This window comes from Elaeis guineensis, chromosome 1 (genome assembly GCF_000442705.2).
Source record: "Elaeis guineensis isolate ETL-2024a chromosome 1, EG11, whole genome shotgun sequence".
NCBI classification, from domain to species: Eukaryota; Viridiplantae; Streptophyta; class Magnoliopsida; order Arecales; family Arecaceae; genus Elaeis; species Elaeis guineensis.
In genome coordinates this window covers 157,130,414-157,146,702 of record NC_025993.2, presented here as the reverse complement: position 1 = coordinate 157,146,702, position 16,289 = coordinate 157,130,414, and positions in this window count along the sequence as shown.

The window sequence follows — 16,289 nt, the reverse complement described above, 5'->3', positions numbered from 1 at the left end:
CTTATAGCTGCAAACACAGGCAAAGCGAACTAATTGTCCCCCTTTTTTTTTTTGGTTTTCTTTTCCAATAGTTGGGCAAAGATAGGTTGTAGATAGGGGTGCGGTGACAGGCTACGTCAAAACCGATCTGATGGTAACCGGCTCTCAATTTTTGAAAATATAATGGAAAAAATCAAGGGTGGAAACAGACTAAACCCAACCCAATCAACATTAGGCTGGTTTATGTCGATTCTCCGGTTATTATTTTTTTTAAATGACAAATAAATTATTGATTTTGTGGAAGAACAATATCTTACCTTGAGCCTCCTCCCTCTCTCACGTTTGAAGCCACCTCCACGTCCTCCCACCGTCTCTCTCTCCATCTCTCTCTCTCTCTCTCTCATGTCAGGTCTAAGATTTAATGGGGGTTGCATCGAGTTGGGCCTGGACCTTTTTATCTGTGTCGTTTCGTCAGGCTTGAGTTTGGTGTTACTCTGAATAGTGAAATTCTTTGTATACCGATGACGGCATAGAAAATCCAACATGGAGTGCACCATATTATTTGATTGATCTGCCTTCATTGCATAACATGATGGATATCATTTCGCACTGAACCGGACATCTGAAGGCACAAAAAAAATAGAGATAGTGTGTTGTTCCATCATCAAATATATTTAATGCACGCCATAATTTATTTTTCTAATTAAACATGATGAAAATACCCTTTCTTTCTAAAATGAAGTAGTACTATTTTGAAGTCTGATTAGACAATATAAATGCTGTTCTTCTTTCTCTCTTTTTCCTCATTTTGTTGTAAAATTTATTCTGCAGCAAAAATTATGCGTCCGAACTTGTTGGCTAGTATTTAAATAATATTATCTGTCCAAGCAACATGTCCCACCCATCAGGAAGTAAAATACCGTCTGTAGATCCTCTATTACAGCAGTTTCTTTTGTAGTTAAACAAAGTTAATACATTCGGTAGGTTTAAATTGAGTACTTTTTTCAGTTTTGAATATATTATGTCATATAAATTTTTTCGAAAAGTCATATAATAAGTTAGGATGTCATGATTTCTACGCAGGATAGATTTTGATAATATATTGATATCCAAGATCAAAATTTTATCATTATAGGTTCATATTATGATATTGTAGATTAAAATTATCATATTTTATATGTAAAATATCTTTCGATGGTAATTTCGACAATATTATGACATCCTAGATCAAAATTATAATATCATAGATTAATATTATGATATCCTGTAAGTAAAATACTTCGCAAAATATATTTTTTGATATTTTTATAATATTTTGGATCAAAATTATGATATTTTATATTAAAATTATGATATCTTATATGTAAAATATCTTCCGAAGATAGTTTTGACAATATTATTATATTTTAGATCATAATTATAACATTATAAGTTAATATTATACTATCCTATAGGTCAAACATCTTCCAAATATATTTTTTGATATTTTTATGATATCTTAACTCAAAATTATGATATTTTATGTTAAAATTATTACATGTTGTACGTAAAAGGCATTTCAAAGATAGTTTTGACAATATTATGATATTTTAAATCAAAATTATGATATTTTAAATTAATATTATGATATCCTATAAGTAAGATACTTTTCAAGTATACTTTTTGATAATTTTATGATATCTTTAATTAAAATTATGATATTCTAAGTTAAAATTATGACATTCTATAGGCAAAAAATATCTCTGAATGCAGCTTATAATATTTTGAATCAAAATTATAATATTGTAGGTTGAAATTATGATATTGTAAGTTAAAATTATAATATTCTATGATATATCTTTAAAGAATCTTATATTTATATTTTTCATATTTTTTTTTGATTTCAAAGAACCTTCTATACACCTTCTATAGAGATTTATGCAAATGATCAGTTGGATGAGGCTTCATGTAATGGTTGTCTTAAAAATTTATCTTTTTTTAGTACACTGAATGTAGATAATAAGTTGGTGGAGTGCGAGAAGAAAGGAAGGTTGGGATGTCACTCTTCGTCACCACTGCAGGGCTGTTGACGGATCAAAAGATCTTGTTCTTAATTTGTAGGAGCAATGATGTATGATAAGAAGAGGAGGGTAGGAGGAACAAGGGAGGAGAGGGCCAAGGATAAAAATAACATATTATAAATTTCTTGCTGGATGTCATAATTTGTAAATCGGATGTTTTAATTGCATCAAAATATGAAATATACTATAACAGATGGTTTGAAAACCTGTTACTTTAATAATATATGATCTTAAATTTGAAATATATTGTACGGACTGATCATAATTACTTAATACTTTTTGCTTCAAAAAGTTTTTTATGCATAATTTCATAATTTTGATATAGAATGTCATATTTTTGTAAGTATTATATTTAAGGATATTTTCTGTAGCAGGATATTATGGTTTTAACCTATAATATCAAAATTTTGATCTTAGATATTATAAATCTGCGTTCAGAAATATTTTCTATGCTAGGATGTTATAATTTTGATCTAGGATATCATAATTCTGCATTCAAAGACGTTGGTTATATGGGATGTTATAATTTTAATCTATAATATCATAATTTTGATCCAGAATATTATAATTCTGTATTCGACGATATTTTTTATATTAGGATATTATAATTTTAATCTATACTATCATAATTTTAATCCAGAATGTCATAATTCTACGTTCGAAGATATTTTCTGTATCAGAAAGTTATAATTTTAACCTACAATATCATAATTTCGATCTATTATGTCATAATTTTGCATTCGAAAATATTTTTTATATCAGATGTTATAATTTTAACCTATAATATCATAATTTTGATCTATTATATCATAATTCTACATTCAACAATATTTTCTATATCATGATGTCATAATTTTAATATACAATGTCATAATTTTAATCTAGGATATCATAATTATATATTCGAAGATATTTTCTATGCCAGGATGTCATAATTTTAACCTATAATATCATAATTTAGTTCAAGATATCATAATTCTATATTTGGAGATATTTATTATGCTAGATGTCATAATTTTAATTTAAAATATCATAATTCAGCATTCGATGATATTTTCTATATCAAAATGTCATAATTTTAACCTACAATATCATAATTTTGATCCAGGATGTTATAATTCTATATTTGATGATATTTTCTGCATCAGAATATCATAATTTTAATTTATAATATTATAATTTTGATTCAAAATTCAAAATTTTATTTTCGGAGACTTTTTCTGTGCTAGTATGTTATAATTTTAATCTATAATATTATAATTTTGATCTAGAATATTATAATTCTATATTTTGTTGATTAAAATTATGATATTCTGATATAAAAATATCTTCGAAAGTAGAATTATAATATCTTGGATCAAAATTATAATATTATAGATTAAAATTATGACATTCGGTATAAAATATATCTTCAAATATTGAATTATGATATCCTGATTCAAAATTATGATGTTGTAGGTTAAAATTATGATATTTTGATATCGGTGAATACAAAATTACAATATCTTGGATCAAAAGTATAATATTGTACGTTAAAATTATCACATTCAGCATAAGAAACATCTCCAAATATAGAATTATGACATCTTGTATCAAAATTATGACAGGTTAAAATTATGACATTCTACTATGAAAAAATTTTTGAACATAGAATTATAAATCTTAGATCAAAATTATGATATTGTAGCTTAAAATTATAATATTTTAGTACAGAAAATATCGTTGAATGTAAAATTATGACATCTTAGATCAAAATTATTACATTATAGTTAAAGTTATGACATGTGGCATAATAAACATCTCTGAATACAGAATTATGATATCGTAGATTAAAATTATGATATTATATGTTAAAATTATAACATCCTAGTACAGAAAATATCTTTGAATGCATAATTATGACATGATAGGTCAAAATTATGATATTGTAGGTTAAAATTATGACATTCTGGTATAAGAAATATCTTTAAATGCAGTACTTACAGAAATATGATATTTTGTATCAAATTATGAAATCATGTATAGAAATTTTTTTTGAAGTAGAAAGCATTACATAATTACGATCAGCCTAGGCAATATATTTCAAATTTAAGATCGTATTTTATTAAAGTAATAGATTTTTCAAACCATGTATCACAGTATATTTTATATTTTGATAAAATTAAAATATCTGATTTACAAATTATGATGTCTAACAAAAAATTTATGATATGTTGTTTTCATCTTTCATTCTGTCCTCCCTTGTTCCTCATGCGCTCTTTTTCTTACTATAAACTATTGCTCCTGTTAGCTAGAAATAATGCTGTTTGGTCCACTGATGGTTCTGTAGTGATGATGAAGAATGACATCCTGACTTTTCTTTCTCTTCGTACTCCACCAACTTATTATCTGTATTTGATATACTAGAAGAAGATGGATTCTCAAGACAACCATCATACTAAGCCTCATCCAACTGTCATTTATAGAAATTTCTGTAGAAGGTGTATAGAAGTTCTTTAAAATCAAAAAATACATATGAAAGATTTTTTGAAGAGATATCATACAATATTATAATTTTAGTCTAAAATATCATAATTTCAATCTAAAATATCATAATTATGATATCTTTTATTTCTGAAGCTATTTTAATTGTAGGATATAATTTCAAACTAGAATATTATAATTTCAATCTATAATATCATAATTTTGATCCAAGATATCATAATCTGTATTTAAAAATATTTTTTATTTATAAAATATCATAATTTTAATCTATAATATCATAATTTTGATCCAAGATATCATAAAATTATTAAAAAGTATACTTACGAGATGTTTTACCAATAAGATGTCATAATATTAAATAAAATATCATAATTTTGAATTAAAATATTATAATATTATCAAAATTATTTTTGAAAGATATTTTACTTATAGAATATTATAATTTTAATATAGAATGTCATAATTTTAATTTAAGATGTCATAAAAATATCAAAAACTATATTTAAAAAATATTTTACCTATAGAATGATATAATATTAATTTATAATATCATAATTATGATTTATGATATCATAATATTATCAAAATTATCTTCGAAAGGTATTTTACATATAGAATATCATAATTTTAATATAGAATATCATAATTTTGATCTAAAATATCATAAAAATATCAAAAAATATACTTGCAATATATTTTACCTATGGAATATTATAATATTAATCTATAATGTCATGATTTTGATCCAGAATATCATAATATTGTCAAAACTATCTTCAAAAGGTATTTTACGTATAGGATGTCATAATTTTAGCATGCTATGTCATAATATAAATCTATAATGATATAATTTTGATCTTAGATGTCAATATATTGTCTACAACTATCCTGGATAGAAATCATAATATTCTGACTTATTATATATATATTTTTAAAAAATTATATGATATGCTGTATTCAAAACTAAAAAAGAACTCCATTTGAATCTATTAAATGCATTAACTTCATTTAACTATGAAAGAAATTACTGTAATAAAGGAGCTAAAAAAAATTATAATAAAAGATTTATAGACGATATGTTATTTCCTTATAGATAGGACATATTGGGATAAACCGACCAACCCTGACTTTGATCTTCATAACTCTGATTATGCATCGATCGAATAGACAGTTCCGATTCTTCATTGACCGATTGAACTAATTGCGTCGACCTATTGTTGGCTGGCCGATTAAGATCGATCGACCGACTAATATTTGACTACTGATTACCGACCAACGACAGACGACTTGACCGTCAGTATAACAAAACTAATAGCTAACGGTCGCTCACAGATTCTACCGACATATGACCAGCTAGTCAACTCAGATATACCATAACCGTCACGAACGGTTATCGACCGTATATCACGGTGCAATCAGTAAAAATTAATGATTCACTACGTGATTATGGTCCGATGATTTAGTACCATAAAATATGGGACCACGTCCGACGATTACGAGAACCTCATCTATAAAAGGAGGTAAGAAAAATAGGGATGATAAGCGAACCTTGGGCCAAAACTCTGCTATTTCTTATATTCAACTCCTGTTTACCAACTTCTCTCTCTGACTTAGGCATCGGAGGATCTCCGTCGGACATAAATCTGGTCTGTGTGGATGCTGTTTTGCAGGTGTTCGTTTCCGACGACAGGCGATGAGGAGTTGGTCGCAATAGATTGGTACGTCAGGTAGGAAAAGAAATCATATTCACTATGATAAAAATTAGAGCCCAGTATTCTGCTACAATCGGGTTGGCGAGACACTCTTTCCATCGGAAAGTGGTTCCTTCTCCTCCTCCAGTAGCAGAGCCTAGTTCCTCACGTCCTGTGATCACCACGGACGTTCAGATTGTTGCACTTGTGCAACAGATGAATATCCTCACGGAGGCGTCAAAAGCCTCTAACAGCAACAAACCTAGCAGTAACAACCACCGATGGAGCAATCGATGGTACAGTCGGTGCCATCCAGGCACAGCCGCCGTCATCCGCGACGATCACCGTCTCCTTCTTCGGAGCGACCGTCTCAGTTTTTCTGTCCAGATGAACAGCGATATTCTCGGCACTCTCAGCGTGCCACTCATCATTCCCGGTGTTTCCCCTCTCTTTCCCATCTCAATAGTATTATTAAGGGGAAACGACCGCGAACGCCCTCTGTGTCTCCTTCAAACTCGTCGGGTGGTTCTACCTCCATAGTTTTCCAACGGCTATTCGATGATTATGAACGTAAATTCTAAGAGATCAATTGCCAACTTGCTCAGCTTTAAGTGGAAGGTCGGAAGTCCTCCAATGACTACGACTTTTATACCACCCAGTCACTTTCTCGACACATCTTGGACCAACCGATCCCATCTCGGTTCAAGATGCCTTAAGTGGAGCCATACGACAGATCCACCGACCCAATCGACCATCTTAAGAGCTACAAGACTTTCATAACGATTCAGGAGGCGACCGGCGCCCTCTTATGCATCGACTTCCTGGCAACTCTTCGGAAAGCTGTTCGAGCCTGGTACTCCGGACTTCAATCGGAAAGTATATATTCTTTCAGACAGCTAGAACATTCTTTCGTGGCTCACTTCAGCACCAACTGAAGGCCGCCACGAACTTCTGATAGTCTCTTCTCGATGAAGCAAGGAGAGACTGAAATACTTTAGGATTTCATGGCTCGTTTTAATGCAGCCACGCTTGAGGTCAAAGACCTTAATGAAATCATGGCTATCTCGACCATGAAAAGAGGTCTAAGAAGATCTCGATTCACATATTCTTTGGACAAGACTCTCTCCTCAACTTATGCTGAACTTCTGAAGCATGCATATAAATATATGCATGCAGACGAAGAAGCTTCTGACCGATGCCAGATAGAAGGCACAAGTCAAAAGAAGAAGAAATAGAAGAAGGGAGGAGCTCTGGCCGAATCAAGTCGGTCACCATCCAATAAGTGAGCTTCACCTCAACGACAGAGTCCAAGATTGGGTTACGATAGGTATAACTCCTATACTTCTCTTTTCGCTCCTCGTGTGCAGATCCTTGTGGAGATCGAAGGAGTGGAATATCTATGACACCCCCCACTGATGAAAGCATTGTCGAGGAACCGCGATCGGAGGAAGTATTGTCGGTTCCGTCATGATCATGAGCATGATATCGAACAATGCATCCAGCTTAAGGATGAGATAGAAGTCCTGATTCGATGAGGCTACCTCTAGAAATATCGGAGAGATCTATCAACTCAATCTCCTGCTGATCGACGATCTCAACTGCAAACTGAGAAAGCTGTAAATAATCAATCGACTGTAAGGGTGATCAATATGATCTCCGAACGACTGAATAGGGAGTAACTTTTGAAGAAAAGTCGGCAAAATGATGATGACTCGATAATGTAATAACTTTTTTGGAAGAAGATGTTCGAAAAATTCAGACCCCCCACGATGATGTTGTTATTTCAGCAACAATAGCAAACTATGATGTAAAAAGAATCCTTATTGATAATGAAAGTTCAACTGATATTTTATTTTATTTGATTTTCTTTCGAAAATGACTACCGACTGACCGACTCAGAAGAGTCTCGACGCCACTGGTCGGCTTCACAAGAGATGTTGTCACAGTGGATGGAGAAATTTTTCTCTCCTTAACCACTGGGACCGAACCACAACAAAGAACTGTTTTCATAATTTTCATGGTGGTTTGAGTAACTTCGGCTTATAATGCCATACTCGGACGATCTGGACTTAACGCTCTGAGAGCAGTGGTTTCGATATACTATTTGTTAGTTTGATTTTCAACAAGATATGGAGTCGGAGAGGTGTGTGGAGATCAACAACTTATCCGACTTGCTTCCTTGTCTCCATCTAGAATAATAAACCTGAAGACTCTCTGTCTGTTGATAAATTAGACCAAAAAAAGAATCAGGAGAGGGGTGAACTTGCTGAACAACTGATTTCTATCATGATTAAAGAAGAGGAGCCCAAGAAAACGATCTGAATTGGATCACAATTATCTGACTCAGAGCGACAACAATTAATAAAATTACTCAGAGCCAATACCGATATTTTGCTTAGTCGGCCACCGACATACCCGAGATTCCTTCAAAAATAATAACTTACTGACTTAACATCAACCCAAATGTTAAGCCGGTGAGACAGAAGAAGCGACCTTTTGTTCCTGAAAAATAAAAGGTCATTGATGAAGAAGTCGACAAACTCCTCGCAGCAGGCTTCATCAGAGAAGCTATATATTCCGACTGGCTAACCAATGTGGTAATGATCAGAAAAGCCAATAAAAAATAGAGGATCTGCATCGACTATACCGATCTGAATGTAGCTTGTCCGAAGGACAGCTTTTCATTACCAAAGATTGACCAATTGGTTGATGTGACTTCTGACCACCGACTTTTGAGTTTCATGGATGCCTTCGCTGGATATAATCAAATCCGCATGGCACCAGAAGATGAAGAGTACACGGCTTTTGTGACTGACAAAGACATATACTGGTACAAAGTAATGCCTTTCGGTCTAAAAAATATCGATGCTATCTATCAATGGCTCGTCAACAAGATCTTCAAGACACAGATCAGACGAAACATGAAAGTATATGTGGACGACATGTTGGTGAAGAATCCCCAGACTTTAGATCATGTTTGGGACTTGGAGGAAGCTTTCGACACACTCCGACGGTATTGGATAAAATTAAACCCGACTAAGTGTACATTTGGGATAACCTCCGAAAAATTCTTCAAATTTTTTGTTTCACAATGAGGAATCGAAGCTAATCCCAAAAAGATCAAAGTTGTTATCGACATGAAGCATCCAAGTTCAAAGAAAGAGATACAGCAACTCAATGGAAGGATTGCCACGCTCAGCCGATTTATTTCTAGGTCGGTCGAGAGATGCTTGCCATTCTTTAAAACTTTACAATAGATGGACTTCTCGTGGTCAGATGAATACCGACAATCCTTTGAAGATTTGAAAAAATACTTAGCTTCTCTACCTTTGCTCACAAAACCAAGGGTCGAAAAGACATTGTATCTTTACTTGGCGACTTCAGCAGAAGTAGTTAGTTCGGTGCTTGTCCAGGAGGATGAGAACCGAATCCATCGACTAATCTACTACACCAGCAAAGTACTTCAAAATGTCAAAATCCAATACTCAAGGGTGGAGAAAATGATCTACGCCCTAATCATATCGGCACAATGATTTTGTCCGTACTTTCAAGTCCATCCGATTGTAGTTCTGACAGATCAGCCGCTGAAGGCAATCTTACATCAACCTGACATATCAGGTCTGATGACAAAGTGGACAGTAAAGCTTGACGAGTTTGACATTCAATATCGCCCATGATTGTCCATGAAGGTGCAAGTCCTAGCCGATTTTATCGCCGAATATACTATATCCGACAATAAATAAGAAGATACAGATGATAATACAATAAAAGAGGCTACGACTCCCGACCCCGATCTAAGGTCGACCTGGGTGCTGCATATTGACGGAGCATCTAATGCACAAGGTAGTGGAGCCGGCCTTATACTTATAAATTTCGAAGGGGTAGTCATTGAATACGTCTTTCGGTTCAACTTTAAAGCCTTAAATAATCAAGCCAAATATGAAGTACTTTTAGCAGGCTTGAAGATAGCCAAGGAGTTTGAGATCGACAGTTTGAAGGTCTTCACTGACTCACAACTGATTGCTGGATAGGTCAAAGGTGAATTTGAGGCCTGCGATCTCATTATGATGTACCTTCAGAAGGTGAAAGATTTTACGACAAGCTTGAAATATTTTAAGATTTTTCATATTTCAAGAACTGAAAATGCTCAGGCTGACATACTTTCACGACTGGCTACTACCGCTTTCAACTTGCTGGGTCAGACATTTGTTGAATGCCTTGAACAGCCGAGTATCGATAAAGTCGAGGAAGTATTGCAGCTCACTATCAAACCAAGCTGGATGGATTCGATCGTTCAATACCTGACTGATGGGACCCTTCCTACAGACTCCTTAGAGGCTAAACGACTCTGATGGACGGCCTCTCAATATGTAATAATGAATGGTTATTTTTACAAAAGGTCGTTCTCTCTCTCCTTACTGAAGTGTTTGAGACCCACAGATGCCGACTATGCACTCAGAGAAGTACAAGAAAAGATTTGCAAAAATTACTTGGCGGGTAAGTCTCTGGCTTATAAAATTTTGTGACAAGAATATTATTGGCCCACCATGAAAAAAGACGTAGCTGAACTCGTCCGAAGGTGTGAACCACGTCAAAAGTATGCAAATATATAACATCAACCGGCTAGTTAGCTGACATCGATTGTAGCACTATGGCCCTTCGTATAATGAGGGATTGACATACTTGATCATTTTTTCCCGGCATCTGGTAAAAAAAAATTCATAGTGATCGTCATCGACTACTTTACCAAATGGATAGAAGTCGAACCTCTGGTGTAAATCATCGAAAGCAAGATAGAAGACTTCATTCAAAAATTCATCATTTATAGATTTAGTTTGCCACACACCATCATCACCGATAATGGTAGAAAATTTGACAATCAAAATTTCAGAGAGTTTTATGCGAAGTCTTATATTACGCACAAACTCACGTCGGTCGGCCATTCATAGTTAAATAGCGAGGTGGAAGTAACCAACCGGACAATCCTGCACGAGCTGAAAATCCGACTGAGTAAAGCTAAAGGCCTCCGGGTGGAAGAACTATATCCAATCTTATGGGTGTATCGAACGACTCCCTGCATACTGACTGAAAAATCTCTCTTCAATTTAGCTTATGGGACAGAAGCAATGATACCGCTCGAGATCAGATTGCCATCAACAAGGGTCGAACAATATAGTGAATCGAGCAACTTCGAATGTCAGAGAGCCAACTTAAATCTCCTTCCAGAACTCTAACAGCAAGCTCAAGTTTGGATGGCTGTATATCGACAAAGGATAGCCCGGTATTATAATGCAAGGGTCAAGCCGAAAGTCTTCCGATCAAGAGATTTAGTCTTAAAAAAGCAGAAGTTCCAAAACCCTTGGATCAAGAAAAACTATCCATAAACTAAGAAGGACCTTACAGAATATCTGAAACTCTTAGATCAGATGCATATCGGCTAGAAACCCTCGAAGGATCGGCAATTCTCCGAACATGAAATATCGATAATCTAAAGATGTATTATCAATAAAGTCGTCAATATTTACATTATTTGAAATACAATCAGAATTTCAGAATCACAAGTCTTTGATAAGTCTTATCAACTACTGGCTATATGTCGGCTTTCATTGCCAAAGCCGAGCTATCTGCTATACTATGACACGAAGTTTATCTCAGTCTCCACTATAAAAGCCGAAGAATCAATTGCTTTGATGACGACTGTATTTCAATTTTTCTACAAAAATCGGCATGCCGACTACAATCTCAACCGATATCGACTACAGGCTTTCGCTACAAAAGTCGAACTGCCGATTATACTTCGATTCTCAATGTCGGCTCTCCATTGTAAAAATTGACTATAGTCGAAAGACTAATATGCCGACTTAGTCCCAACTAAGTGAAACAGAAATGCCAAAATGATCAAAAGTTGAATTGAAATTATACCGACATGGCTATAGCTGATCGAAGGATATTCGGCTTACCATCGATTATCAAATGATTCGACGTACAAACTCAATCAAGTGTTGGGTATTAGATATTTGACTTACCATCAAAATACATTGAGGACTACGCGACCAACTGATATTCTATGAGTCTTATCGAATGATCGGATTATCGATCAATATTTGGTGGTTATTTTACATTGCAGACATTGCAGACATTCCAAAAAATAAGAGTTCAAATTTAGAAATATTTTCATTTATTGTCAACAAAAAGTTATAAAATTGGACCAAAATCCGACTACAAGTATTAGACTATAAAAAAAAAGAAGGACAAAATACACCGACTCAGCTTCATCACCATTCTTGTTCTTTTGTTCAGGGGTAGCATCGTCGACTTGAATGATTTCGAGCCTGATCGGTGCTTCTTCTTATGTCAGAGCGGCTTCTTCTTCAGCAACTCCATCTTTCGATCCTGGAGGGACGATGCTGCTCAAGTCGAGGCTCGGGTATAATTTTCTGACCGCATCTCGACCATCTTTATACCTGATGCAATACGAGGTGAAGTCACTTTTGAGGATCTCTTCCTTGAATTCTTTCGAATCTGAAAAATTCTCGACTGCCCGACTCAGTGCTTCCCTTGCCGACTCCGCTTCCGTCTTTGTCAAATCAGCATTGGCTCGAGCAGAGGACAATTCTTCTTCGGCTAGTGTCAACCTTTCCAGACTGGTCCTATGATGTCCACGTTCAGCTTCGAGTTCTTCGATGCATTCCTCTTGCTCTCGTCGAGGTCGGTGGATAGAGTGTTTCTTACTCTTGACCTGTGGCTCAAGAGCCGAAATAGTCTCATGAGTCGACTTAAGTTCGGCCTCCAAGGATGCCAAGTCATCAGTTAGTTGGAAAATCTCTTTCTGAAGTTTGGCTTTCCGCTCCGCTACCGACTTGAGTTGTTCAAGCGCAGCCGCTTTTTTAGCTTTGGCGGCTGCCACTTTATTCTTCCACGCACTACGGATATCGACGAACTTCATGTAGCCGACCTCCAGATCAGATATGTCGTGGATCAACTGCAGATAGAAGATAAGTCGGGTTAAAATATATAAAAAAAAACTTACCCCGATGATTGTCGGATAAAAAGCCAAAAATATTTCGACCACCGACCGTTTCCTCTGACGCTCCCAATCAGCCGGAAGAAGAGTAGCCTGGCACAGTCGCTTGGCCAGTATAGAATTAACCAAGGCCGATTCATGAACAGGCACTTGATGGTCAAAATGAACCGTATGGCCCTTCGATGCAACTTCTTCCATCGACATCATCGGAGCTTTCCTCCGGTTTGTTGTCGGCGGCCCCATGTTTGAAAGCGAGGGAAAGCTTGAGCTTGACTGCGCCCCAACTGAAGGAGCAACTGGCACAGCCGTAGATTGTTCGGGCTCTCTTGCTTCAGCCTGAACCTCCTCAGGTGGTGGGACTACCGATGTCGTTTCGGTAGTTCTCCTTGTCGCCCTTTCCTCGGACGACACAGCAGGGAGACTATCGGCTTCGATAGTGCCAGGACTGGTTCAGGAACCGATGTCGATGGGGCATCGGGTTCCACAGCCGACGTTGAAATGTCAACGGGAGCTGGTGCTTGATGCCTCTTCGACGGTCGCAAAGGCTCAGCCTCAGATGCTGCCCTCTTCTTGGCAGCATGCTGACAAATATCGGCATTTAACAGTCGCACCTTTTGCTGCATGGCTACAATTACAACGAAAGTCAGTACAATTCAACAAGTAAAAGAAAAGTCAGAAATAACCGACCAACTATACTATACCTAGATGAGGAACCGAACTAAGGCTGGCGTCATAAAGAGCCTGTTCGGTTACAAGCCTTACTATTTCGGCACCAACATGTCTTTCAGCCAGTGAAAGTCCTCTTGGTCATCGACCTCACTCGGCTGTTGTCGTTGGGATCGATTTTTGGATCGCCCCAATGAGAAGAAAAATCCCAAGGAAAGGAAGAAGAAGCAAAGAAGAACTAGTTCTTCCATCCATGAATGGACGATGGAAGACCAGTAATAAAGGATAGATCTTTTTGAGGGTTGAAAAACCACCACCCTCGGACCTTTAGATGAGGTCAGAGGACAACGAAGGCTTAGAAAAGAGAAGGACGAGGCATGATCGACAACATCCGACACAGCAAAGTAAAACTAATTATTAGCCGGACCGAGTTCGGTGCCAGCTGAGCCGGGCAAAGTCCGTAATAATCCAAAATATTTCGGATAAATTTTCAGATAAAAAATCGAAGATCCGTCCGATGATCTTTGACATAGAAGGCCACCTGGTCCGAAGGAGGGTTATTCACCCGACCATCGGCTCCAGGGGCAAAAAGTTGAAACTGCTCTGGGATACAAAACTGCTCTCGGAGCCACTCAACATTCGGTCCCAAAAGTGAAGAGGCCTCCACATCCGGACTCGACTGGGATTCATCAGTCGGATTCTCCGATCGATCTTCCCGAGAAGGAGAAGCTCTAACCATGAGAACGACTTTGAAGAAGAGAAAGACCTTAGAAGAAATGACTCAAAAGAAAGACAAAGTTAACCTGAAAGTTGGGAGCGATAACCTTGGACGTTGAGGCAACAATCTGGCAGAGTCCCAGCACCAAAAACAGTGAAAAGTAAAAATTTGGTTGAGAGCGACTCTATATATAGGATCCCTCAATGGTCGAGATGAAGGCAGTCAAATCGAAGATCTACCAGATAACGATACGTGGCAACATCTGGACCGACCATTGATCGGATGGTTTGAGCACCTGCCTCAGATTGAGCCACATCACCCCTATCTGCATGAATAATTCCGACCTAATAACATTCGGAGACGTGGAATAAATCTACTTATCAGAATCATATCATCCGATGCCGAATCGACTTTCCGAAATGACGCCTGATACTGACAACTGATACCGAATCATCCGATCAGTGTGACGGACTTGCCAACACAACAAAATAACCGATCATCCGTATCTCAGAGAAAATGGCATCAAAATCAGGGCTCGATGTGACAGAACTCTCTTTGTCCAACGTGATAAACCACATGACAATTTATATGTTGGATCACTTTAGACTTGAGAGTGGAGGGCAACTGTTGGGGTAAACCGACCAACCCCAATTTTGATCTTCATGACTCCGACTGTGCATCGGCCGAACAGACAGTTCTAATTCTTCATTGACTGACCGAACTAATTACACCGACCTATTGTCGGCTGGCTGATTAAGATCGGTCGATCGATTAATATTCGACTACCGATTACCGATCAATGACAGACGATTTGACCGTCGGCATAATAAAACTAATAATCGACGGTCGCTCACAAATTCTACCGACATATTACCGGTTAGTCAACTCAAACATACCATAACCGTCACGAACGGTTACCGACCGCATATCACAGTGCAATCAGTGAGAATTAATGGTTCACTACGCGATTATGGCCCAATGATTTAGCACCATAAAATATGGAACCACGTCCGATGGTTACGAGAACCTCATCTATAAAATGGGATAAGAGAAACAGGGTTGGTAAGCGAATTTTGGGCCAAAACTTTATTATTTCTTACATTCAACTCCTGTTCACCAACTTTTCTCTCTGATTTAGGCATTGGAGAATCTCCGTCGGATATAAATCTGATATGTGTAGATGCTGTTTTGCAGATGTTCGTTCCCGATGATAGACGATGGAAAGTTGATCACAACAGAACATATTACTTGTATAGATAATATTATCTAGATATTAGCAAACGACATCAGTTGCGTAATTTTTGCTGTAAATTAAACTTTAGATATTCAGACATTCAGGTAAAAATTTTATAAAATAAAAAATAATATTTATGATATCTAATTAAATTTTAAAATAATAAAAATATATTATTTTTAATAAAAAAATTTTATCATATGCCTAGTCTAATACGAAATGATATCCGTCGCGTCGAACGTTACGTGGATCAATTAGATAGCACCGCGGCCTGGTATACAAATAATTTCGCCTCTGAATATTGTACTCCTCTGGCTGATGCTCGACTTTGCTATGCGCACCCAAACGTCCGACTTCCGTAGCGGACTGGTGACTGCATGCTTACCTGAATCCGTTGCAGCCGTCGATCGGCTGCAGTCCGAGCAGGCCCACG